We start from the raw sequence: 24,889 nt of genomic DNA on the forward strand, positions 1-24,889 counted from the left end.
TGGCCCCCATATGAGGTTGTGACTTGCCCAAAATTAGAGCTATTTAGTTTCAGACTGAGAACTAGAACACAGGTTTTCTAATAGACTTCTAGTCTTGAGTTCTCTCATTCTAGAAATATGTCAAAACAAGCAATTGACACTGATACTGAACAGCAATTGGGGTCCTGTTGCCCACCTCCACCCTCCAGGCAAAATTCCAGAGGTGAAGGTTTGGTGATAAAGGAAAGGAGTCTTTATTCAAAAGCTTCACAATTTTGGAATAACAGTTTTCCACATGCATTAGTCACTTAGGTCTATCAATTAAGGCTAAACTCTAACACCTGAGTTCTCCTAGCATTTTTTTCCCCTTGTTAGTTTTAATTATCTTATTTCTATAGGGTTAGTTTACAAACTAAAACAACATAAGATAAAAAAGCTACACAGTTTTAGAAGAATGGCAGGGCTTCTGCCTCAGAGGTTGTCCCCTCTAGAAAATCCAAAGAACAAACCTGTCACCCTCTGCCAGACCAGCACGACCCTAGCCTGCATCTGGAGTCTCTTTCCATCCAAAATATTATCTGTTGGGAAATGCAGGCAGCTACAGCACCATCATCCAGGCATCCTAGAGGAAGAAGGGAGCCTGACAGCCATAGAGAGCCTGTGCCCACCTGTCCAAGAGTCCTTCTTTTATTCCAAATCTTCTTGCTCATAATTCCATGCACTCTGGAGGCATTCAGCTTTGCAGCCTATCCCATCCTAGACTGTTTACCGTTGCCTCGACAAACTCCTCCTAAGGTCACTCCCTACTTCTCCCTAGTGATCTGATCAGATCTCTCTGTATCAATTCCCCATTTAACATTTCTTGACCTTTGTATTCTTACAAAGGCAAATGGAGGAATGTCTCATTCTTCTGTAGCTACTTCCTGCTGGCAATGGACATAGTCCTACCTATCCCCTGGCCCAGAGATCTGTAAGAGAAAGGGGGTCTGGGGTGGAGGGAGGCCTTCACACAAGGGAAAAGGATCTTGCAAAGTCCAGATCAGTTGGCTGTCTCTGGGAAGTGGCATACACAATGTCCAAATGATGGCAAAGTTGGCATCCTTGTCATACTATAGAGGTAACAAATTTGGCAAGAGTTAGAAGACACCATTAGAACCACAATCACTAAATAACAATAGTAGGGACCAATTCTACAATGTCTCTGGTTAAGAAAAAGTGGCTTTCTTGGAGGAAGGCGTGCAAAGCATGTCACACCTGTCTGAAGCCCTTTTACCCACTACACTTAATTCAGGGTGAGGGGAAATATTCTAGGATTCTTTAACACATTCTGCATCCTTTCTTTCCAAATCATCAGGGCAGAAAAGGACACCAGTTTTAAAGTGAAGCCCACAGACCACCCCATACTTCATCAACTCAACCACTTAGTCCAGTCAAACTACTGAACCTCAGGAGGCTGCAGTGCAGATGGGCTTCTCAAGTGAGGCTTATATTGTGTAAACAAACACCTAGGTAATGAGGTCATAGGCATAAGCCCCATGAAAAGAGAAGTGAGGACATGCAACTCAATTAATACAACAAATCACAAATCAGTCTGAGTCTGCAAGACTGTCTTTTGAGAAGACATCCAGTTGCAAGGCCTTTGCTGGAATGACATTAAACAGTGACAATCTGACAAAATCTTCCTGCCTATAAATTGAACATCTCTAATGATGTCACCTTCCAACTTCAACTTCTAAGTGAAAACAAAAATTTAAAGACAGCTGTATTAGAGTCTAATGTCCACTACAGAGTATTGTGACTTTCCTTGTTACATGAATTTCACCTTAAGTTTACCCTCACTGTCCTAAAAGGAACTGAATTAAGTCCAGTTTTAATTTTGCCTGTTTGTTTGCATAAACACAACAAAAGTATCAATTGACCACAGGATATTTAAGTCTGCTTTGATGGAACTCACACAACCAACCTTTAGATTTAGACTTAGTTTGCCCTTCAGGGCAAAGATGTCAAGCCACGCTCCTGCCATCTGGCTTTTCCTGCAGTACCTATCATCCTCAAGTCCTTGAGGTTCCTGTTGTGTCTTGAGGTTCCTCCTTGCCTTCTTTCAGGAAAGCAACCTTTGTTCCTTCCCTAGAAAGACTACCATGAACTACACAACCAGACAAGGTACCAAGCCATTTTTCCAGTGGACTTTCTTTAGCTTTTAAAGTCAATCTTGGTTCTTCAAGGCTTTCTGGTAACAACCAGATTCCAGTCATGCCCTCTTCAGGCATGACATTCCAGTCAAAGTCTTGATTAATAAAACCACCAATGGCAACTGGTCTTGCTGGTTTTATGCAAAGAAACATTATGTCATCATTCATTCTTTCATAATGCCAAATTCTTGAGGGATCATGTAGGGAGAAAAATACAAAGCATGAAGAAAAACCCTTGTGCTTCTAATATCCCCTAAAATTGCATTTCCATGCCTTATACTTTTCATTATTTACCCTCCATGTCATGTGAAATTTTAACTCTCCCTAGGAAACCTCAATTTTCTTTCAGGACAGAAACAAAACAAAATTCAGAGCAAAGAAAGAGTTCCAATGGAAGAAGCGGGACTGGAATTAGCCTTAGAATCTTGTCTCCTTTCCCACTGGTGCAACTAATGGGTCACACAGGTGACCTTTCCTAGGCCCCACATGGCCCAAAGCCTCACTGGTAGAGGCACTCTTTCACCTACCAGTGTGTCCACTGGTCCCTTGGCAGAAACATGACCTCTCACCACCTGGTCTCATGGCAGAGACATGGTATCCTGCCCCAAGCCAGATTCCAATGGCACTAAATGACCTTTCTTATGTCCCAAATAGCAAAGGCATTCTCTCCAGCCAGCTTCACAGAAGATCTCTCCTAGGTCCTAATGGGCAAAAGCAGAGGCAGAGGATTCACAATATACCAAAACAGCAAAGTTCAAACCACATCCCCATAAGATCAGAAAACAAGCAAGGAAACAAAGGAAGCAAAGAATAACCATACCCAAGAGTGAGGTTTCCTTTTCTCAAGTTTAAAACTTTTACAACATTTCTATATATCTTCACTCATTCAGAAATAAATATAACTCACTTCCAATCCTTGTGTGTTTTTTTTTTTTTTTCCCCTCACAATGGGAAGGACCACACTCTAACTCAGTATCTGGCAGCTGAGAGTCCATAGTTTTCCAAGCACATGAATAAAATAAAACATTGTCACCCTGTATTGGGGGTCACTCTGTCCATTTCCAGAAGAGGAATTTCAAATCTCCTTCCAGAATGCAGGACCCGCTTTCCCTTTCAGCATCAACCATAGCAGCAGGGTCTCTGTATCAACACATTTCTCACCATCTATTGGTAAAGAATATTTTATACATTGCAACACATGACTGCTTTATTAAAACTTCTGTAAAAAAGCTGAATGTAAAAACGCCTATATCCTGTTATACTATAAAGTTTTTTTAAAGGTGCTGCAAATTCTCATAGAAAATGAGGATATTAACAGCAATGTGGAAATGGAGAATATTAATTGTAACTGTAAGATATGTGGATGAAAAAGGGGTTCAAGGAAAGTAATCTCACAGGGTAATCTGATCATAAATTCCTAACTGAGTAGTCATGCCCCAGACATATGACTTCTTTAGTAAAACCTTTGTCTTTACATTAAGCAAGCCCTGCCCATGGTTTCTGTGCATGTAGGTTAACATACCTTTGAAATATCACATTTTGCTGTATGTAGTGATTTTTTGCCCAAATTTTTGAGGGAAAAATAAGGATGTGCATTATACATGAGTAGTACCAGAAATACCTTGTATCTGTTGTTGTGTTTTGTAATTATTTGTTACATAAAATTTCTTGTACCATAGTATCTTAAAAAATAAATGCTAAAATTCTTTTATAATACAAAAAACAAGTATCTCAATGTAAATAAATTAAAAATTAAATTAAAAATTAAAACAAAAGTTTTTTTTCCTGAAGGTTTGGGCCAAAGACATCAGTGCACATTACACATGGCAAACTACAGTAACTCTTTTTAGACCCATCCTTGTAATGCATGAACCACCCATTCAGACTCCTCCTTCTAAAATATAGCCATCTGGAGAGGAAAGATGGCAGCGAGATAGGCTGGAGCAGAGTCCACTTCCCCCGGTACACAGGTAAAACACCTAGCCGATCTATAGAGGAACAAAGTGAACAGCGAACAGCACCCCAGCGTCTATGAAGATAGGAGACCAAAAAGTATTGAGGACACTGAAAAAACAGATGGTAAGGGGATTGCTTCAGGACAGAAAGGTCCCTGGGACCAGCGCGGGGAACAGGGCGACTGCAGCCCCAGGCCTGCGCCCACCAGGCCTGCCACGGGACTCTGGGAGAGAGCCAGTTTAATGACTCCCTCCCCTGCCAAACAGGGCTTGAGCAGCACCTAGAGAGACCTGGTTGCTTGAGGTCACAGGGAGGGGAATAAGGACGAAGTGTGGTAAACACACCGGAGAACAGAGAACGCGGGTGCCAGCTGGGGAGAGTTGAGAGTTGGGTCGTGTTGGCCCTGACCCAGACAATCCCCAGTCTAGCCTAGCCGGAGAGGTGGGCTGTGGGAGAGGACAGGCCCTTCCTTGTATGGAGCAGCAGGACAGACCAAGAGGATTTTCTCAAAAAGAAAAAGACCCTCAGGGGCACTTTGGGGAACTCTCCTGCAGTAGCAGCTCCAGTGTCCTCTCCACCCAGCTACCCGGTGCTCCTGTGGGGCTGTGGGGGATATCGAGCCCAAATCCTAAGCACCCGGGGGGAGAGTGCACACCACACCAAGACCACAGGCACCGAACAGGGAGAGTGCAACTGAGACGTGAGACCAAAGGCATGGGGAGAGTGCGAATCCAGGAAGGCCCTGTGCAGGCACACCCATAGCCCAGAGGAGGGTGAGTGCGTGAACCAGTAGGTCCAGGGGCCTCTGGAGAGCTGGGCCAGAGGCTGCCTGAGTGCTAGTCGGGTTGGAGAAGAGCTGGGCTAGGTGGCCTGAGTTGGCTACAGCCAAAAAACACCAGCAAAACTGGCTTGGCCAGCACACTTGTTTTTTGTTGTTGTTGTTTTTTAAGTAATTCTTTATTATTATTATTTTTTTTCTTTCTTTTAACACCTTCTTCCTCTCTTTCCATCTTTCTTGTTCTACTCCTTCTTTCTTTCCCTTTATATTTCTTCTTCCTTCCACCTTTCTTTCTTTCTTTTTTTTTTTTTCAAGATCCCCACAAGTGAGACAATAAAACCTGGAACTCTGAAAAGACCAAAGTTGGATGCAAAGAGGGGGCATCCCAACAGCTGAGTGAAATGAATTTCACTTTGCTAGTTCAGAGAACTTGCAAGATATTGTATACTAGTATTATTTTTTCATTATCCTTACATCATTCATTTTATTAATATTTTTGTATCTCTCTTCTTTCTGTTTAGTCTTCTTCGTTTGACTGGTTAATTTGAATTGTTTGATTGGTTTCCCCTTGTTCTCTCTTTCACAGTGTATTGTTAATTAACTATCCTTCACTTCACTTGAGTTCCATTAGCACACTACTCTAGGACCTATACTCCCTATTCTAGTTACCCAGACCACATAAATTCTGTCATATGATTGTTGTTCCATTACTATTGCAAATAATAGCTGTTCCATACATTTGTAAATACTACACAGAACCCCTCCCAGATCTCAGCCCACTTCACTGTTTCCTGAAATTTATTACTGGTGTGGTTAAATCTATTCTTTCACACATTACACCTATTTTCTACCCTTTACTCTCACTTTACCTCATAATCTGACCTCCCACAAGCTCACAGCTATCCAGATCCAACTCACAATCCTTCCCTCCGCACAACAAGAGTCTTATCTTCTTTCCACCCTTTCTAAAAAGTGGCTAGATTGATGAAATATCACGGTTCACACTACGTATATATCCAATGGATCTCCTATCTCTTCTCTAAGGGCTGCTACTTTAAATATCATATAATACACTCCTGCTCTCTTAACCATTTCGCTTTCCCCTTAAAACATACCATAAAAAAGAGTGGGTAGAAGCTGTAAACACCAGGGTACCTCCTGGAAGAGGAAACCCACCAAAGAAGGTAACACCAACAGCTACGAAGAGGAGAAGGTGAAGGAGGGAGTGGGAGTAACAGTAACTTAACCCAGGACTTATCTTGAAGTACAACTAAATAGTGAAGAAATTAATAACAACAAACAACTGAACACGAGCAAGAGAAAAGCCTCAAAACCTTGTATATACAGAAGAATGACCTCCAACACAACCTGCCCAAACCTGCACAACAGAAAACAAGAGGTGGGGGACAGATTGACCCTCACATAATCAGCTGTTGGGAATGACCCACTAAATAAAGTCTCAAGAAGAACCAAAAACCAAAGACATACACAGAGCCAACATAAACCACAGCCCCAAATCAGTAAGATCGGGAGATCAAGGAGACTATACCACTGAATCTCAGAGGTATTCTACCACACAAGTTAACACTATAAACTCAGGCAGACAGAACAGAGCAACTTAAAGGCAGAGGCTAACAGGAAGTCTCACAAATAATGGGAAGACAAAGAAACAATCCTGAAATGAAAGGAAAAGAGGAAGCCTCAGAAAGAATGCTAAATGAAAAAGACGCAAGTCAACTATCAGATACTGAGTTCAAAGAATTGGTTATCAGGAAGCTTAATGAACTCATACAGAATTAACAAAAACTACACAGAAACTACAATGAATTCATTGCCAACAATATCAACATGAAAAAGGAAACAGAAACTATCAACAAAGGCCAAGAGGAAAGGAAGAATACAATTTCTGAACTGAAGAACACAGTAGAAGGAATGAAAAGCAGACTTGATGAAGCAGTGGATCGGATGAGCGAACTGGAGGTCAAAGTAGAGAAAAACAGCCAGAATGAGCAAGAAAAGGAAAAGAGGGTAGAAAGAATGAAGAGGGGTTAAGGGAAATACAGGACAACATGAAATGAAATAATATCCATATAATAGGGATACCAGAAGGAGAAGAGGAAGAGCAAGGGATAGAAAACCTGTTTGAAAAAGTAATGATAGAAAACTTCCCTAATTTGATGAGAGAAAAACTCACACAAATCCAGGAAACACAGGAAGTCCCAAGCAAGAGGAACCCAAAGAGGCCCACTGCAAGACACATCATAATTAAAATGGCAAAATTCCAAGACACAGAAAGAATCTTAAAGGCAGCAAGGGAGAAAGAGGAAGTAACATACCAGGGAGCCCCAATAAGGTTAGCAACTGACTTGTCAATGAAAATGTTCCAAGACAGAATAGAATGGCAAAAAATATTCCAAGTAATGAGAACCAGAAGCCTGTAACCAAGGCTACTTTACCCACCAAGGCTCTCAATCAAGATATAGTGCCAAATAAGGAATTTCCCACACAAAAGAAGTCTAAAAGAATACACCTCCACCAAACCAGCTCTGCAAGGCATGCTAAAGGGATTGCTTTAAGGAAAGGAAGGAAAAGAGATATATAGAGAGGAACATAGGGACAAAAAATCAGCAATGAATAAGTACCTATCGATAATAACCTTAAATGCTAATGGGTTAAATGTTCCAGTCAAAAGACGTAGATAGCTGAATGGATAAGAAGGCATGACACACACATATGCTGCCAACAAGAACCCACGTCAGGACAGAAGAACTACATAGACTGAAAGTGAAGGACTTGAAACAAATTTTTCCAAGCAAATGGACAGGAGAAAAAAAGCAGGGGTATCAATACTCATATGAGAAAAAATAGACTTCAAAAAAAGGGCCATAAATAGAGAACCAGAAGATGACTTCATAATACTCAAAGGAAGAATCCACCAAGAAGACACAAATATTGTAAATACACACGCTCCCAACATAGGAGCACAGAAATACATAGAGAAAATCTTGGAGGACTTCAAGAAAGATATTGAGTGCAAACCAATTATAGTAGGGCATTTTAACACCCCACTGTCAAAGATGGACAGATATTCCAAACAAAATATCAACAAAGATATTGTGACAATGAACAATGCCCTAGAGAAATGGACTTAACTGATGTATATATAGAGACTTTCATAGCAAAGAAGCAAAATACACATTCTTCTCAAATGCACACGGAAAATTTCCAAGACAGGACCACATGACAGGACACAAAACAAGCCTCAAGAAGTTCAAGAAAATTGAAATCATATCAAGCATTTTTTCTGACCACAAGGGACTGAGACTAGAAACAAATCTCAAGGAAATAAACCCAGAACACTCAATAACATGGAGATTGATTAGCATGCTATTAAACAATGAATGGGTGCAGAATGAGATTAGGGAAAATATCAAAAAAGTTTCTGGAAACAAACGAAAATGAACGCACAAGATTCCAAAACCTATGGGGCAAAGCAAAGACAGTCCTGAGAGGCAAAGCAAAGACAGTCCTGAGAGGGAAGTTCATACTGATACAGACCTACCTAAAAAGAATAGAAACATTTAAAATAAAGAGTCTAACCCTACACCTACAAAAACTTGAGGAACAACAACAAAGACAGCCCAGACCAAGTAGAAGGAAGAAATAACCATAATCAGAGCATAATTAAATGACATAGAGACTAAAAGCACAATTCAAAGGATCAATGAATCCAGGAGCTGGTTCTTTGAAAAGATAAACAAAATCAACAAGCCTTTAAGCAGGCTCATCAAGAAAAAAAGAGAGAGGACACAAATAAACACAATCAGAAATGAAAGGGGAGAGATTACAACCGACCACAAAAATACAAAGGATTGTAAGAAATTACTATGAAGAACTGTATGCCAAGAAATTTGAAAACCTAGGTGAAATGGACACATTCCTAGAAAAATATAACCTTCCAAAACTCAATGGAGAAGAAGCAGAAAGCCTAAACAGACCAATAACAGCAGATGAAATTGAAGCAGTCAATCAAAAAACTCCCAACACACAAAAGCCCTGGACCAGATGGTTTCACAGGAGAATTCTACAAAGCATTTAAGGAAGAGCTAACCCCTATCCTTCACAGACTATTCGAAAAAATTCAAACTGATGGAAGACTCCCAAACTCTTTTTATGGAGCCAGCATCATCCTAATCCCAAAACCAGATAAAGACACAACGAAGAAAGAAAACTTCAGGCCAATATCGCTGATGAACATAGACGCCAAAGTTCTCAACAAAATATTGGCAAACCGCATCCAGCAATACATTAAAAAGATCATCCACCATGACCAAGTGGGATTCATCCCAGGGATGCAAGGATGGTACAATATTCGCAAATCAATAAACATAATACATGACATCAATAACTGCAAAGACAAAAATCACATGATCATATCAATAGATGCGGAAAACGCACTTGATAAGATACTGCACCCATTTCTGATAAAAAACACTTAGCAAAGTGGGAATAGAGGGAGCATTCCTAAATATAATAAAGGCCATATAGGAGAGACCTACAGCCAACATCATACTCAATGGACAAAAACTTAGAGCTTTCCCACTAAGATCAGGAACAAGACAAGGATGCCCTTTCTCACCACTCCTATTCAGCATAGTATTGGAAGTCCTAGCCACAGCAATCAGACAAGAAAAAGCAATAAAAAGCATCCAAATTGGAAGGAGGAAATGAAACTGTCACTGTTTGCAGATGACATGATAGTGTACATGGAAAATCCTATAGACTCCACCAAAAAACTACTCGACCTAATAAATGAATTTGGCAAAACAGCTGGATACAAAGTCAATACTCAGAAATCAAAGGCATTGTTGTATACCAACAACGAAATTGCACAGACAGAAATCAGGAAAAAAATCCCACTTGATATAGCAACAAGAAAAATAAAGTACTTAGGAATCAACCTAACCAAGGAGGTAAAAGACCTGTACCCAGAAAACTACACAACATTGAAGAAAGAAATGAAGGAAGACACAAACAAATGGAAGCATGTACCATGCTCACGGATTGGAAGAATTATCATAATCAAAGTGGCCATACTACCCACAGTGATTTATAGATTCAATGCAATCCCTATTAAAGTACCCATGACATATTTCACAGATATAGAACAGACATTTCAGAAATTTATATGGAAGCATAAACCTCTCCGAATAGCTGCACCAATTTTGAGAAAGAAGAACAAAGCAGGAGAGATCACAATACCTGATATCAAACTGTATTACAAGGCCACAGTAATCATAATAGTCTGGTACTAGCATAAAAACAGGCACATACACCCATGGAACAGAACAGACATAAACCCAAGTCTTTACAGTCAATTAATATTTGACAATGGAGGCAGGAGCGTAAAATAGAGCAAAAACAGTCTCTTCAACAAATGGTGTTGGGAGATCTGGACAGCTACGTGTGAAAAAAGGAAACTCGATCACCAGTTTATACCATAGAGAAAAATAAATCCAAGGTGGAAAAAAGACTTAAATATAAGTTGTAACACCATACAAGTCCTAGAGGAAAACTTTGGCAGGAAAATCTCAGACATTCCATGCAGCAACATCCTCACAGACATGTCCCCTAAAGCAAGGGACATAAAGGAAAAAATAAACAAATGGGACCTTATCAAAATAAAAAGCTTCTGCATAGCTAAAGAAAAAAGCATTAAAATAATAAGAGAACCAACAGTATGGGAAAACATATTTGCCAATGATAACTCAGACAAGGGTCTGATCTCCAAAGTATATAAAAAACTCACACAACTCCATTTCAGGAAAACAAACAACCCAATTAAAAAATGGGCAAAGAACTTCAACAGACACTTCTCCAAGGAAGATATACAAAGGGCCCAGAGACACAGGAAAAGACGCTCAGCATCACTAGCCATCAGAGAGATGCAAATTAAAAACACAATGAGGTACCATCTCGCACCAGTCAGAGTGGCCAATATAAACAAATCAATAAACTAATGTTGGAGAAGATGTGGACAAAAGGGAACCCTAGGGCACTGTTGGTGGGAATGCAGACTGGAGTGGCCACTGTGGAAAACAGTATGGAATTTCCTCAGAAAGCCAATAATGGAACTGTCTTTTGATCCAGCAATCCCGCTGCTGGGATTATACCCTAAGAGCCCTGAAACACCAATCCAAAACAACCTATGCACCCCAATGTTCATAGCAGCACAATTTACAATAGCCAAGTACTGGAAGTAACCTAAGTGCCCATCAGCAAGTGTGGATACAAAAAGTATGGTACATTTACACAATGGAATTCTACGCAACAGAGAGAAAGAAGGAGCTTATACCCTTTGCAACAGCATGGTTGGATCTGGAGAGCTGTATGCTAAGTTAAATAAGCCAGGCAGTGAGGGACAAATACCATATGATCTCACCTTTAACTGAAACATAATCAACAGAAGAATAAAGGAAACAAAATATAACCAGAGACACTGAATTTAATAGCAATCTAACAATAACCAGAGGGGAGTGGGGAGGGTATAGTGAGGAGAGGGTTTTTCAGGAACTACTATAAAGGACACATGGAGAAAACCAAGGGGGAGGGTGGAGGAAGGGGAGGGAGGTGGTTTTGGCTGGGGTGGTTTGGAGGGGTGGGGAGAAAATGCAGACAATTGTAATTGAACAACAATAAAATTTTTAATTAAAAAAGAAGAAATGAAAAATAAACTTTTCAAGTAATAACCTTAAAAAGAAAACCAACTGAAAATGGAACTGCCTTTTCACCTGGCAATTCCACTGCTGGGATTATATCCTAAGAACTCTGAAACACCAATCCAAAAGAATGTATGCAGCCCGATATTCATAATAGCACAATTTACAATAGCCAAGTGCTGGAAGCAACCTAACTGCCCAGCAGTAAATGAATGCATCAAAAAACTATTGTAAATTTACACAATGGAATTCTACACAGCAGAAAGAAAGAAGGAGCTCCCACTCTTTGCGACAGCATGGATGGAACTGGAGAGCTTTATGCTAAGTGAAATAATCCAGGAGCTGAAAGATAAATACTATATGATCTCACCTTTAACTGGAACCTAATCAACAAAACAAACAAGCAAGGAAAATGGAACCAGAGACATTGAAATTAAGAACAATCTGACAGCAACCAGAGAAGAGGTGGGAGGGGACAATGGGAACAAAGGGGGAAGTGTTTTCAGGAATGAAAAAGAACGGAACGTAATTTCAACTCCTTACCAGTTAAGGAGTACTTACATTTACACAGTCCTAAAATTACATTTGGCCCTTTGAAGGCATCTACGAGGCTGATGTGGCCCCTGGTGAAAATGAGTTTGACACCCCTGAAAATGGTTAAATGGATTTATATACATGGTTTTTGTGGCTGGCTTCTTTCACTTAGCATGATGTTTTCAAGGTTCATCTATATTGTAGCAAGTATTAGTACTTTATTTCTTTTTATTGCCTAATAATATTCCACTGTAAGTACCATATACATTTTAAGGAAAACAATTTCAATTTATATTAAATATACTAATGCTATAAAGCTAAATTTTCAGTTAAAAGAAATCAGCAGTTTCTAGTCAAGATAGTGGGTTCACAAGTATGGTAGGAGTCTACCCACATTAACAGTAAATAAAACCTATTCTTTTTAAATTAAAGATATAATAAATTATAGTGAAAGTCACACAACTCTGTCGATATACTAAAAGCCACTGAATTGTAACTTTCAACAAATAAATTATATAATATGGTTTATATAAGTGGTTTGTTGGGAACCACCCTGCCTGGTTTCAGAAGCTGTAAACTCCCATGGCTAGGGCTGAGTGAGAGATGTTGGGACCATAAGCCACTAAAGAGACCAAGCTGATCACCCTGGCAGGGGGGCCGCCTCTGCCCACTTAACCTCACCCTGCTTGGCCCTGAGCCTGACCAATTAGCCAATGACGGGTAAGATTCCTAAAGGGAGGAATGACCTAAGACAGGCATGGTCATGAAGAGTCCCTCAGGGAAGGACTTGGGGGGCTATAGCAAAAGGGGGTGATGGACCCTCGCCCCTCGGCTTTGACATAGCCTGTGTCCTCATTCTGTCTGCAAGAAGTCTCCTAATCTCTTGGCTGCCTTACTTCCCCTGCCTGACTTAAGCCTGAAACAATGCCAGAGGTGGGTGTGGTCCTGTGCTGGAAAGGGCGGATTCCCCAGGGCTATCAGGCCTAAGAAAGAATGCATAAAATCCTGTGAAACCTGCTTTGCTAAGAATGTCCTCAGTTCTCTGATAAGGGTCCAAGCATGAAATGAGTTTGTTTCCTAAAGTTTTATAGCCCTTTAGCTAACTGACCCTGATTCAGAATAAGCCCTCAGAGTTCTTTGTATGTTATCTATTGTTTGATCCTTACTGCCTGACAATGATTGATGAGCTTTACCTGTATTCCTGTGCAAATTGAACCCAATAAAAGCCCATTGAGGGAAAGGCTCTTGGTCCTTCTGCTTTGAGAGATCGGACACCTTTCCTCCCCAAGCAGATCACGTCTTGGTAGACTTATTCTCATCCCTGGCAGCCGGGGCGGGGGGGGGGGTCCCTGCAGGCAGAGCCCCCCCACAGTGGTTTACATATGTATAATAGTACTTCAATTTATGTACCCAAATTGAATGGGTTGAGGAGATAAGGATGGGTCTTGTAACCCCAGGAGGTCCCATAAACTAAAAGGAAATAAGCTAATAAAGGGCCAGGCACCTAAACTCCGGTCAGGATACAGGTTATTGAGTGTAATTCTTCTAGATAGCAGTTCCTTTCCTTACAGGTAAAAATTTGATGCTGGACATGGACACATAATGATTACTTCTCTGCAATGTGAAATTGGCATAGTTCTCTGTTCAAAGCATTAATTTCACAATATTTCCTTTATATGAAATTGTTTGTTTTTGTTTATTTTTATTGTTGTTCAAGCACAGTTGCCTCCATTTTCACCCCACCATGGCCCCCTGCCCCACCCATCCCCGCCTCCCACCCTTGATCCTACCCTCTTTGGCTTTGTCCATGTGTCCTTTATACATGTTCCTTGATGGCCCTTCTCCTATTTCCCCCCCATTACCCCTCTCCACCTTCCCCTCTAGTCACTGTTGGTTTGTTCTTTATGTCAATGTTTGTTAATATAACATTGCATCACTAGTATATAGAATTTAGATATAGTTATTCTCTTTTTTGCTAGGATTTATAGGAACTTTAAGTAAGTAGATATTAGTAAAATATTTCTTTTACAGGCTTTCAGCAATGTTTCATAAATATACTTAGACTCTTTCAACACTTTGTAATATACTATTCATGGCAATGAGAAAAGTTCAGTCTGAAAACTGTAGTTAAATTTGAACAAAATTGTAGCTAGAATGGACCCAAAGGAAAATTAGTAACATAGAGATACTTTCAAAAGAATAAAGAATGATATAATACTTACATTGAACTTGAGCTATGCAATTTTAATTTTGATGAGGAGTTAACTAAATATGATATGTGTGAGTTTGGTATACGGTCCAAAGTGATTTAAGTCTCTGAATATTTGGAGTAACCACTAGAAAAAATCATAAGCAAGAAGTTTGATCGTGGGTTTACTATTCCTTGGGTCACATTCAATACCCTTGGCCAGAACAGAATTGGTTAAGATCAAATCTTTGGTTAAGAAAATCCTTGTTTGGGAAAATAGGCTCAACAGGGATTGAAATGAAGGTCAGCTGAGGTCCAAATAAGTATTTTTGGTGATTAAGCAATTTTTTCTTCTCCAACCATTTGCTATTGGGCTTTAAACCATTAAGGGAAAGGATTACACTTAACAGACCTAAAATTTTGGCAACCAATACAATGTTATGGACCACTGAGAAAGGTCTTTAAACCAGAGGTTTACAGAATAAATACATACAACAAGATGATCCATGGGAAACAAGAAAGAAAACAAGAACTTCTATTTTGATTTTTAATTTATTTTCTTTTGTTTTGTTTATTTTCATAGAACTTTATTGACATTTAATTTACATACCACAAATTCATTGGTTTAAAGTGTGAAAGTCTCTGTTTTTTTATATATTCATATTTTTGCAACCATCACCAGAATCTTATTTTAGAACATTTCAATATTCCAAAAAGAAACCCCATTAGCAGTCACCCCCATTCCCCTTTCACCCTGTCTCCAGACAATCACTAATCTACTATGTGTCTCTGTAGATTTTCCTATTCAGTATATTTGCTATAAATAGAATCATATAATGCATGTTTTTTTCTTTATCATGGGCTCTTTCATTTATCATACAGTTTTCAAGGTTCATCCACATTACAACATGAATCAGTAACTCATTGTTTTTAAAGCCAAAAAATTGTTGATTGTATGGATATAGCACATGTTATTTATCCATTTATCTGCTGATGAAAACTTGGGTTGTTTCCACTTTTTAGCTACTATGAATAATGATGCTATGACTATTCATGTAGAAGTTCTTGTGTGGAAATACATTTTCAGTTCTCTTGGTTATATACCTAGGAGTGAAATTGTGGATTATATGGTAACACTATTGAACGTTCAGGGGAACTGCCAGTCTGTTTTCCATAACAACTACATCATTTTACATTTCTACCAGCAATGTCTGAGGGTTCCATGTCCTCCACATTCTCAACATTTGTTTTTTTCCCTTTATTTTATTATAGTCACCTAATGGGTGTGGAGTGGTATCACACTGCAGTTTTGATTTGCATTTTCCCGATGGCTAACAATGTTGAGTACCTTTTTGTATATTTATTTGGCTTTTTTTTAGTCTTTGGAGAAATGTCTATTCAAATCCTGTGCCCATTTTTAAATTGGGTTATTTGTCATTTTATTGTTGAGTTGAGAGTGTTTTCTTTTATTTTGGGTACCAGCTTCTTGTACTTATATTTATTTCTATCTTGTTTTACAACTTCTAATTTTTAATATGTTTTTATAAAAAATGTAATAGTATAATAATAAGAGTATATTAATTATAACTAAACTTGGGGGTGTGTGGTCAAAGTATTTTTACTGTTAGGGCCTGCGACTTAAAGTTTATCAATATTTTTGCCACTATATCTCCTATGGCATTGGAAACAAAGGAGAAAATAAACAAATGGGACTACAACAAATTAAAAAGCTTCTGCACAGCTAAAGAAATCATCAGAAAGACAGATAAGGAACCCACTTAATGGGGGAACATTTTCACTAAGCATACATCTGATAAGGGTTTAATTTCCAAAATATACAAAGAACTAATACAACTCAACACCAGGAAGATAAACAACTCAATTAAAAAATGGGCAAAGAATCTGAATAGATACTTCTCCAAAGAGGATGTACAGATGGCCCACAGACATTTGAAAACAATGCACAACATCAGAGATGCAAATTAAAACCACAATGAGTTATCACTTCACACCAGTCAGAATGGCTATTGTCAATAAATCAACAAACAACAAATGTTGGTGAGGATGTGGAGAAAGTGGAAACTTTTTGCACTGTTGGTGGGAATGCAGTCTGGTAAAGCCACTATGGAAAACTATATGGAGTATCCTCAAAAAATTAAAAATGGATTTCCCTTTAGACCCAGCAATTCCACTCCTTAGAATCTATGCTAATAATTCCAAAACATCAATACAAAATATATATATATGCACCCTTATGTTCATAGCAGCACTATTTAGAATAGTCAAGATCTAGAAACAGCCTAAATGCCCATTGGTAGGTGAGGGGATAAAAAAGCCATGGTACATTTACACAGTGGAATACTACACAGCAGTAAAGAAAAGAAGAAACTCGAGACTCGGGGAAGATGGCGGCAACATAGGTGGGAGCGGAATCCACTTCCCCTCAGCGCCAGGGAAATACCTAGCTGATCTGAGGAGCAGAGCGAACAGCCAACAGTACTCCAGCATATACGAAGATTAGAGACCAAAGATAGAGGACATTGAAAGATCTGACGGTAAGAAGAGTGCTCAAGGACAATAAGGTCCCCGGGAACCGGGACCGCGCGGTACAAGGGCTGCAGAGGCGCCAGCCCTGGCGCAGGGGCTGCTGCAGGAGTCCTGGGAGAGGGCCAGGCTGCGCTGTGAGCAGCCAGGTGCTTGATTGGACCAGGGGGGCTTGAAAAGGAGGAATTTCTCAAAAAGAAAAAGAAAATAGAGACACTCAGGGGCTAGTTAGAGAACTCTCGGTGGTGGCCGAGGCCCCTGGCGCCCCTCCCCCCTCCGCCCCTGGACTGTGAACGCGGAACGCGGGATAAGCAGCACCGGCGCTCACCTGAGGTCCGGTTGCGCGGTGCGCGCAGATTAGCGAACGGGGCCCATACATGAAACCCCGGAGGGGCGCCCACACCTGAAACCTCCGAGATCTTTTGGAGCAGAGACTAGCTGCTCCACCCACAGACCCAAAACCTCGGAACCGAGTACCGCGTGATTCGGTCCCAGGGCGGCCCCGCCCACCCGAGAGTCTCAAGCCCCGGGCGGCTGGATCGGGCCCCCAAGTGTAGAGCCTCTGGCTCGGAGGCGGGCTGCGCGCTCACCAAGCGTAGGGCCGGCTGGATGCGCACTTCCCAAGCACAAAGGGGCTGGCGAGAGTCGTAACACCAAGGCGGCTGAACCAGCAGCTTGCAGCGCGCCAGCCTCCCTAGCCTGGGCGGCTCGATTGGTCGGCCGGCTGCGCGCTCAGAGCCCAAATAACGTCACAAACCCGAAGCGGCTGGATTCCGCTGCTGCGCGCGCACGCGTCCGGAGCCGAAGCGGCTGGAGCGGCCACTCGAGAGTCCCAAGAACAAAGCTGCTGGATTGGCTGATCAATGGCCTGATTGCCTGCCAGGGACCACACCTACAAAACAGTGAAGAGTGTGACCCAGGAAGGAAGAAAAGTGAAACCAATCCTTCCAACCACCCCCTCCCGTTGCACAGACAGGACAACAGCAGAAATAACCTGAACGGTTTAAAGCCAACAGAAGATTTTTTTTTTCCCTTTTTTTTTTTTTCCTTTTCCTTTCCCCCTGAACTCCTTCTTCCTCTCTCTCTCTTTTTTTTCTTTCATTCCTTCTTCCTCCCATCCTTTACCATTTTTATGTCTTCTTCCTGCCTTCTTTTATCTATTTCTATGTTTTAATTTTTGTTAAAATTCCTTCTTATCTTGCCTCCGATCTTTCTTTAATCCTTCTTCCCTCCTTCCTTCCTTTCCTCCTTTCCTATTTCCTTTTTCCCTCCTTCCCATCTTTGGTTTTTTGTTTGTTTGTTTGTTTGTTCCTTTTCTTTCTCCCCCCCTTTCTATTTTTCCCACAGGTGCGACAACAAAACCTGGAATGCTGAAAAGACTAGAGTTAGACCGTGTTAAACACATAAACGTCAGCTCAAGACCAGTGAGCACAGGAGAGTAAGGAGACAGCACCACCGAATCCCATTGGCATTCTACCATAGAAGTTCATATCATAAACCCAGGGATTCAGAACAAAGAAATTTAAGAAGCAGAGGCCAACAAGAAGAGCCTCACAAACAATGGGAAGACAAAGAAACAATTCCCAAATGAAAGGAAAGGAGAAAGTCTCAGAAAGAATACTAACCGAAAAAGAGGCAAGTCAACTATCAGATACTGAGTTCAAAGCAATGGTCATCAGGAAGCTCACTGAGCTCTCTGAGCTCAAAGAGAACTACCAGAAACTACAAGGAAACTACAATGAACTCACTGCAAACTATATCAACATGAAAAAGGAAATAGAAAATATCAACAAGAGCCAAGAGGAAATGAAGAATACAATTTCTGAATTGAAGAACACAGTAGAAGGAATTAAAAGCAGACTTGATGAAGCAGAGGATCGGATCAGCGAGCTGGAGGATAAAGTAGAAAAAAACACCCAGAAGGAGCAAGAAAAGGAAAAGAGGCTCAGAAAGAATGAAGAGGCAATAAGGGAAATGCAGGACAACATGAAACGTAACAATATCCGTATAATAGGAATACCAGAAGGAGAAGAAGAAGAGCAAGGGATAGAAAACCTGTTTGAAAAAGTAATGATGGAAAATTTCCCTAATCTGAGGAGAGAAAAAGTCACCCAAATCCAGGAATCACAGAGAGTCCCAAACAAGAGGAACCCAAAGAGACCCACTGCAAGACACATCATAATTAAAATGGCAAATTTCCAAGACAAAGAGAGGATCTTAAAGGCAGCAAGGGAGAAAAAGGAAGTAACATACAAGGGAGCCCCAATAAGGTTAGCAACTGACTTCTCAATGGAAACGCTCCAAGCCAGAAGAGAATGGCAAAAAATATTCCAAGTAATGAGAACCAGAGGCCTCCAACCAAGACTACTTTACCCAGCAAGGCTCTCAATCAAGATTGAAGACCAAATAAAGAGCTTCCCAGACAAAAGAAGTCTAAAAGAATACAGCTCCACCAAACCAGCTCTGCAAGAGATGCTAAAGGGACTGCTTTAAGGAAAGGAAGGAAAAGAGAAAGACAGAGGAACACAGGTAGGAAATAATGGCAATGAATAACTACCTATCGATAATAACCTTAAATGTAAATGGATTAAATGCTCCAATCAAAAGACATAGAACAGCTGAATGGATAAGAAAACATGACCCACACATATGCTGCCTACAAGAAACCCATCTCAGGACAAAAGACTTACACAGACTGAAAGTGAAGGGCTGGAAACAAATTTTCCAAGCAAACGGACAGGAAAAAAAAGCAGGGGTAGCAATACTCATATCAGACAAAATAGACTTCCAAAGAAGGGCCATAAAGAGAGACCCAGAAGGTCACTTCATAATACTCAAAGGAAGAATCCACCAAGAAGACATAAACATTATAAATATATATGCACCCAACATAGGAGCACCCAAATACATAAAGAAAATCTTGGAGGATTTCAAGAAAGATATTGATAGCAACACAATTATAGTAGGGGATTTTAACACCCCACTATCAAAAATGGACAGGTCTTCCAAACAAAAGATTAACAAAGATATTGTGTCACTTAACAATAACCTAGAGGAAATGGACTTAACTGATATATACAGAGCTTTTCATCCCAAAGAAGCAAAATACACATTCTTTTTAAGTGTCCATGGAACTTTTTCAAAGATAGACCACATGATAGGACACAAAGCAACCCTCAACAAATTCAAGAAAATTGAAATCATATCAAGCATCTTCTCTGACCACAAGGGTCTGAAACTAGAAACCAACCCCAAGGGTAAAAACCCAAAACACTCAAAATCATGGAGACTGAATAGCATGCTATTAAACAATGAATGGGTAAAGAACGAGATTAGGGAAGAAATCAAAAACTTCCTGGAAACAAATGAAAACGAACTCACAACAACCCAAAACCTATGGGACACAGCAAAGGCAGTCCTGAGAGGGAAGTTCATAGCAATACAGGCCTACCTTAAGAAGTTAGAAACAGTTCACACAAACAACCTAACCCTACGCCTACAAGAACTGGAGGAACAACAACAAAGACAGCCCAGAACAAGCAGAAGGAAGGAAATAACCAAGATCAGAGCAGAACTAAATGACATAGGGACTAAAAGCACAATTGTAAGGATCAATGAATCCAGAAGCTGGTTCTTTGAAAAGATAAACAAAATCGACAAGCCTTTAAGTAGGCTTATCAAGAAGAAAAGAGAGAGGATCCAAATAAACAGAATTAGAAATGAAAGTGGAGAGATTACAACTGATACCACAGAGATACAAAGGATCGTAAGAAATTACTATGAAGACCTATATGCTAAGAAATTTGAAAACCTAGATGAAATGGACACATTTCTAGAAAAATATAATCTTCCAAAACTGACTGAAGAAGAAGCAGAAAACCTGAACAGACCAATATCAGCAAAGGAAATTGAAGCAGTCATCAAGAAACTCCCATCACACAAAAGCCCTGGACCAGATGGTTTCACAGGAGATTTCTACAAAGCATTTAAGGAAGAACTAACCCCTATCCTTCACAGACTATTCGAAAAAATCCAAACTGATGGAAGACTCCCAAACTCTTTTTATGAAGCCAACATCATCCTAATCCCAAAACCAGATAAAGACACAACGAAGAAAGAAAACTTCAGGCCAATATCGCTGATGAACATAGACGCTAAAATTCTCAACAAAATATTAGCAAACCGCATCCAGCAATATATTAAAAAGATCATCCACCATGACCAAGTGGGATTCATCCCAGGGATGCAAGGATGGTACAATATTCGCAAATCAATAAACATAATACACCACATCAACAACAGCAAAGACAAAAATCACATGATCATATCAATAGATGCGGAAAAAGCATTCGATAAGATACAGCACCCATTTCTGATAAAAACACTCAGCAAAGTGGTAGTAGAGGGAGCATTCCTCAACATAATAAAGGCCATATATGAGAGACCTACAGCCAACATCACACTCAATGGACAAAAACTTAGAGCTTTTCCACTAAGATCAGGAACAAGACAAGGATGCCCTCTCTCACCACTCCTATTCAACATAGTATTGGAAGTCCTAGCCACAGCAATCAGACAAGAAAAAGCAATAAAAGGCATCCAAATTGGAAAGGAGGAAATGAAACTGTCACTGTTTGCAGACGACATGATAGTGTACATGGAAAACCCTATAGACTCCACTCAAAATCTACTCGACCTAATAAATGAATTTGGCAAAATAGCTGGATACAGAGTCAATACCCAGAAATCAAAGGCATTCCTGTACACCAACAACGAAACTGCAGAAACAGAAATCAGGAAAAAAATCCCATTCGATATAGCAACAAGAAAAATAAAGTACCTAGGAATAAACCTAACCAAGGAGGTAAAAGACCTGTACTCAGAAAACTACACAACACTGAAGAAAGAAATTAAGGAAGATACAAATAAATGGAAGCATGTACCATGTTCATGGATTGGAAGAATTAACATCATCAAAATTGCCATACTACCCAAAGCAATTTATAGATTCAATGCAATCCCTATTAGAGTACCCATGACATATTTCACAGATATAGAACAAACATTGCAGAAATTCATATGGAACCATAAACGACCTCGAATAGCAGCAGCAATTTTGAGAAAGAAGGACAAAGCAGGAGGTATCACAATACCTGATATCAAACTGTATTACAAGGCCACGGTAATCAAAACAGCCTGGTACTGGCATAAAAACAGGCACATAGACCAATGGAACAGAATAGAGAGCCCAGAAATAAACTCAAATCTATACGATCAATTAATATTTGACAAAGGAGGCAGGAGCATAAAATGGAGCAAAAACAGTCTCTTCAACAGATGGTGTTGGGAGATCTGGACAGCTACGTGCAAAAAAATGAAACTCGATCACCAACTTACGCCATACACGAAAATAAACTCAAGATGGATAAAAGACTTAAATATAAGCCGTAACACCATAAAAGTCGTGAGGAAAACATTGGCAGGAAAATCTCAGACATTCCACGCAGCAACATCCTCACAGACACATCCCCTAAAGCAAGGGACATAAAGGAAAGAATAAACAAATGGGACCTCATCAAAATAAAAAGCTTCTGCATGGCTAAAGAAAACAGCACCAAATTACAAAGAGAACCAACAATATGGGAAAGCATTTTTGCCAATGATACCTCAGACAAGGGCCTGATCTCCAAAATATATAAAGAACTCACACGACTCCACTCCAGGAAGACAAACAACCCAATTAAAAAATGGGCAAAGGACTTGAACAGACACTTCTCCAAGGAAGACATACAGAAGGCCCAGAGACATATGAAAAGATGCTCAGCATCACTAGCCATCAGAGAGATGCAAATTAAAACCACAATGAGGTATCATCTCACACCAGTCAGAATGGCCAACATAAACAAATCCACAAACAAATGTTGGAGAGGATGCGGAGAAAAGGGAACCCTCGTGCACTGTTGGTGGGAATGCAGACTGGTGAGGCCACTGTGGAAAACAATATGGAATTTCCTCAGAAAACTAAAAATGGAACTGCCCTTTGACCCAGTAATTCCGCTGCTGGGATTATACCCTAAGAACACTGAAACACCAATCCAAAAGAATCTGTGCACCCGAATGTTCATAGCAGCACAATTTACAATAGCCAAATACTGGAAGCAACCGAAGTGCCCATCAGCAAACGAGTGGATCCAAAAACTATGGTATATTTACACAATGGAATTCTACACAGCAGAGAGAAAGAAGGAGCTTATACCCTTTGCAACAGCATGGATGAAACTGGAGAGCATTATGCTAAGTGAAATAAGCCAGGAAGTGAGGGACAAATACCATATGATCTCACCTTTAACTGGAACATAAGCAATAGAAGGAAAAAGCAAACAAAATATAACCAGAGACATTGAAGTTAAGAACAATGTAACAATAGCAAGGGCGGGGGTGGGGGGGTGGGGGCGGGGGACAGTGGGTAGAGGGGATTACAGGAACTACTATAAAGGACACATGAACAAATCCAAGGGGGAGGGTGGAGAGGGGGGAGGGAAGTGGGTTCACCTGGGGTGGGGTGAAGGGATGGGGGAAAATGCATACAACTGTAATTAAATAACAATAAATAAATTAAAAAAAAAAAAAGAAAAGAAGAAACTCTTACCTTTTGTAACAGCATGGAAGTACCTGGAGAATATTATGTTAAGTGAAATAAGCCAGTCAGTGAAAGACAAATACCACATGATCTCACATACATGTGGAATCTAATGAACATAATAAACTAATGAACAGAATATAAACAGAAGCATAAATACATAGAATAGACTGACAGTGTTCAGAGAGGAGGGGGATACTGGATGAAAAATGGTGAAAGGGGTAACTAAAGGACTTTTATACAGGCCCCATGGACACGGGCAACAATATGGGGATTGGCTTGGGGAGGGGGGAGCGGGGGCTGGGGAAGTGGGGGAAGGGGAGAAAAAACAGGAACAACTGTAATTGCATAAACAATTTTTTAAAAGTCTGTGGAGCACTGCTGTAGACCAATTTTTTTCTCCCATGTTTTTGATGTTTGCAAGAAGGGAACACTGAGTGAGTTAAAGTCAAACTTCAGGTCTTATATTTTTTAGTCACTTTCCTATTGAACTGTGCCTGGCAAATACAAAGTATTTTAGGTTATGCTACATAATTAACACATAACTTAGGAAACCTTAAATATAAGAGATGGGGTAGGGTGACTAAAATTTAAGTCCTACCACATAGTGACTTCTCTAGTAAATATTAGCCAAGGTAAACATCATCGTCGTTTCAACTCTACAGATTAGGGGATGAGCAGCCATGTTAAGTAACATGGACAAGGTCATATAGTTCATGAGTTGTAAAGCAGGAATTTAAATTTACGTCTGACTCAAAAGCCCATTGTTTTCTGTGTGACTGCGTATCAGTCATATTATAGGTAAGATTTCTGCAATGAACAATAAACTGGAGATAAGTTATCTCCTAATTCTGAGATATTATGATGACATTTTGATTTAAAGAAGCATTCAGGTCTGTGTCAGTGGTAATTTCATAACTAATAGACATGTAGGGGCAAGAAAAATTTTGTCTTACTGCCTGTGAGTGATACCCAGTACAGGAACATATATAAGCAGAATTAATAACTATCTGCTATGATGATATGCTGAACATTGACTCCAAAAGGAGAGATGTATGATAATTACTATTTTGAAGTTTTAAATAATCATTTATATAATAATCAATATATTTCATTTATACTTATTGTATTTAGAATGTGAATTTTTATTTACAGTACAAATTGTATTTTACTTATTCAAAGTTGATATCATAAAATAAATATGACATACTTTCATTCTAATGAGGTACTCATAGTTTCCATGTCAAAATGAATGAGATGAATGGGTTACAACATGAAGATCAATTCATTTCAGCCAAGTAAGTTTTATAAATCACCACACACATTAAATACATAAATAAATCACTACACGTATAATTA

At 39.9% G+C, this 24,889-nt stretch overlaps 1 long non-coding RNA gene across 3 annotated transcripts in view; it reads right to left on the reverse strand.

Moving 5' to 3' along the window:
- Positions 1–24,889, reverse strand: part of LOC139440525 (uncharacterized) — a 125,653-nt gene that overhangs the window by 53,520 nt on the left and 47,244 nt on the right. The gene's annotated exons all lie outside the window — the stretch shown is intronic.

Source organism: Desmodus rotundus, chromosome X, assembly GCF_022682495.2.
Source record: "Desmodus rotundus isolate HL8 chromosome X, HLdesRot8A.1, whole genome shotgun sequence".
NCBI lineage: Eukaryota > Metazoa > Chordata > Mammalia > Chiroptera > Phyllostomidae > Desmodus > Desmodus rotundus.